This window comes from Odontesthes bonariensis, chromosome 16 (assembly GCF_027942865.1).
Source record: "Odontesthes bonariensis isolate fOdoBon6 chromosome 16, fOdoBon6.hap1, whole genome shotgun sequence".
Lineage (NCBI taxonomy): Eukaryota > Metazoa > Chordata > Actinopteri > Atheriniformes > Atherinopsidae > Odontesthes > Odontesthes bonariensis.
Window position 1 is genome coordinate 22,381,296 of NC_134521.1, and position 3,904 is coordinate 22,385,199.

At 38.2% G+C, this 3,904-nt stretch overlaps 1 non-coding gene across 1 annotated transcript; it reads right to left on the bottom strand.

Annotated features, from left to right (window-relative positions):
* Window positions 1-918: 918 nt before the first annotated feature.
* trnam-cau (transfer RNA methionine (anticodon CAU)) lies at window positions 919-991 on the bottom strand. The gene has a single exon. It is a non-coding gene; the product is annotated as a tRNA-Met (tRNA).
* Window positions 992-3,904: the final 2,913 nt, after the last annotated feature.

Consider the following 3,904-nt stretch of genomic DNA (forward strand, 5'->3'; position numbering starts at 1 on the left):
ACTGTTTCCACATAACAGTTTATGTATAATACAAAAAATGCCCGCCGGTTTTTACATGAAGGAAAACCGTTTTTATTTCATTTTGTGCTCAGATTAGGAATGAACAATAAATAATCTCTACAAGAGTAACTGAAATCAGATTTTACAACCACAAATCAGATAAGATTGGGATGGTACAGGAAATGCACCCGAAAAACTGTTATTCTAACTCTCACGTGGACTTTTAATTAACGACAAACTGTATGAATCCCAGATATTTTCATGTTTTCTCTCATTAACTTAATTTAATTTATTAATATACATCCATTTTTACTGTCACTGGTTGGAGTCCAATTATGTAGCAGTCTTATGCTCTCAGTTCTTCTCAGGGCCTCAGTAATGAGGATGAAGGGCTCTGATACGATCATCAACAATTCCTAGAATTCAGCTGTAAGTCAACATGATTCATTGAGCCATTAGCTGGATGAAAGGAAGAAAAAAAAACTTGCGTGATTTATATATAAATATATACTGGTAGTTGGAGCAGTAGTTGTTGTGATGGTTGGAGCAGAACTTCCTATCCTTTCTCATGGGTCTTAGCCAAACCTGTAGCCACATGAGACACTTTTCAGGGGGCTTGAACAGATAAAAGGAAAGAAAATGTGGCTGATTTTAGCAGTTTCAGTAAGTGATAAAGGAAGCAGAAACTGAAAGACGATAAAGATCTGATTCCAAGACTTTATAGATTTTAAGATAGATGGTTTGAGTTCTCATAAATTGTGTTTGACACCTTCAACACTGCACAGTTTAGAGAAATTGAGCTTCCGAGTGGGCTTTCTGTAGCTCCAACAGAGAGCAATCGGAGCCATTTGTGCCCATCAACTTTCCAACTGTATGCATAAGTGAGGTGAAGTGCTGTAGACACCACATCAAAACACCTGCCCCGTGTGAGGCTCGAACTCACGACCTTCAGATTATGAGACTGACACGCTGCCTACTGCGCCAACGAGGCCTGAAAAGCAAAAGATTGCAGGTATTCCCATCCTATAATCGATGTCCCAGACCGACTCATTGGTCCTGCACACTTTGCTAAATGTATGTGATGACCAGTGTTGCCATAGTTACTTTGAAACAGTAATCCAACTACTGACTACTGATTACTTCTTTAAAAAGTAACTTAGTTAAGTTACTGACTACTTGCTTTCAAAAGTAACTAAGTTAGATTACTTTTAGTTACTTTCAGCCGAGGCTGATCCCCCGCCCCTATAACATGAAAATGACTACCAGTTCTGCCAATACTCACTTTATTGACATGTATTTTAACCGGAACATCAAAAATGACACTGGCATTTGCAAACTTTTTCTGGAAATAGGCTTACATGTTTTTTAAATAAAAAAAAATAAGACAGTCTTTCTTGACTTTACTTAAAATATAAAAAAAACTCTTACGTAAAAAAGTAATACATATTGAACATCCCTTGAACCTGTAGTTGTCTAACATTAGAGCAGCAAGAAGTGGTTTTATGAAACAAAAACAGTATAAAAAAATCAAAATACTCTTTCTTCACTTCATTTAACTGAAATACTTATTACAAATTAAATGCTTTTTTGACTTCATTAAATCTAACTTAAATACTTCTTATAAAAAATAAAGTAGCGTTTCTTGACTCAATTTAACATAAACACTTCTTTTAAAAAAAAAAATACAATAGACATTCTTGACTCCATGCATTTAACTCTGATTGCATCTATCTATGAATTACGGTAACACTTAAGTTATATTGAACATGTAGTTGTCCCGCATTAGAGCAGCAAGGAGTGGTTTTACAAAACAAATCAGAACAAAACCCGTATCTGTATTTATGACTTGGCTTTTAGTTGCATTTATGCGAGAAACTGTGGAGTAACCAGTGATTCAGTGACCATCAGTCATTCACTCGCAGCGATGCAGACAAACGGACGGTCATAACACGTAACCTGCTGATAATTATTGGCCCAAGCCAGTATGACAGTCAAGTTTTTGACCGAAAAATGTCACGTTTATCCACTCGTTGACCAATAAAAGTTTAAACAAACCTGATTGATCGTCAGACCCGTCGCTTTGCAGAAATGTTTGTATGCTAGTCGCCTACAACTGCAGCTGTTACTGGATTACCCAAAGCTACACCTGACGAAGTATACATATAGATAAACACCCGTACACTCATTCAGATATCATAGAGGATGTAATACAGTACAAAGACGTTAACAAGTCATCTTTGAGTCATCAATTGCGACCAGGTAAGATAAACAGCTAGCTAGCCCTCTCCATAGCACTGCCTGAAACGTATATGTTATAAAGTTAGCACGAATAGCTAAACCTATCAACTATCGTCTGTGACAGGCACTGATGAAAACTGTGGTTTAGATTGGTGTATTTATTTAAAATGATTAGGGAAAGTGAGTAAAATGTAACAAATGATATCGCTGGTGTTTAACATTTTAGTGGGACAGATCACTTTTACTGGGTAGGTAGATGTAAAATAACGAGTGACTTCAGGCGAACCCCGCTCCCGTCGCGGACACTGATATAACTCATAAGAAAACGAAATTATCCCAAATTATTTCAATACAAATGTATGGTTGTAATAATCGTGAATATATGTTGACAAAAGCCAAATATATGTTCCCCTGAAATGCAGAAATAGTAACGCACGATGTTTTAGATAAGTAACTTCAATCTGACTACTATTTTTGAAATAGTAGTTGCGTTAGACTACTCGTTACTGTAAAAAGTAGTCCGACTACAGTAACGCGTTACTAATTAACGCGTTACCGGCATCACTGGTGATGACATGGCTTGTTGAGCACGTAGCTACTCGTTCAAAAATCTGTCGTTTAGACTAGAGGTTAAACACTCAACTCACAAGTTTCTTCATCTGGCTTTCATTCTCATTTTGACAGTTTATAGAAAGTTGTAAAAGAGGAAATTTCATGTGGGATAAACTTGACTGACTTGCCCCATCTCAGTCTAGGTGAAGAGAAGAAGAGTCTATAAAATTGTTTTGTCACCCTGCTTATTCTATTATGCTAGCGTGATGAACTTCCCATCGTTTATGGCCTTAGCCAGGGTGCTACTTGTCCAGCTCATGTGGACTCCATGGCTATCAAATGGAAAAAAGGTCCCAGTATCTATAGCCTAATTGTACACTTGTTAGGACATCAAAAAAGGGGAGAGGACAAATGGAGAAATGGATCAGAGGGCAAGCTGCAAGTTGTTTGAGGAAGTCCCGAGGCTATCCTAGAACTTCCCATCCTTTTGGGTCTTAGCCACGGTGCCATTTGCCCGTCTCACCTGGATTGCATGGCAATCAAATAAGTTGACGGTAAGAAATAAGATCTCATAAATAACTCTAGCCACATTTTCGGGGGACATTTACAGAACAAAGGAAAGAAAATGTAGCTGATTTGAGCAGTTTCAGTAGATGATAAATGAAGCAGAAAATGAAAGACGATGCAGATCTGATTCCTAGGCTTTTCCAAAAGAGAGATGGTTAGAGTCCCCCCTATCTTGTGTGCGACACCTTCCGAGTGGGCTTTCTGTAGCTCCAAAAGAGAGCAATCAGAGCCACTTTTGGTGGGGCTCAATGACTCCTTTGCTGGTGCCATCTGGTGGCGGATACCATGCAGCACATTCACAAACAGCAAGCAGCACCGAGTTGCCTAAAATAAGGAATCAATTATGACTTTATACATAAAACAATTATAATTAATAACATCACCACCTGCCCCTTTGTGGAATAGTTTGGACATGCCTGCTTTCTCTGGAGAAGACAAACTGGCACAAAACAAAGGGGAATGCAGAATACATATAGGCCTATGCGTTTAAGGAGGTGGGGAACAGGTGGAAACAATCAGGGCAGGGAAGACAATTATGCTCATTTTT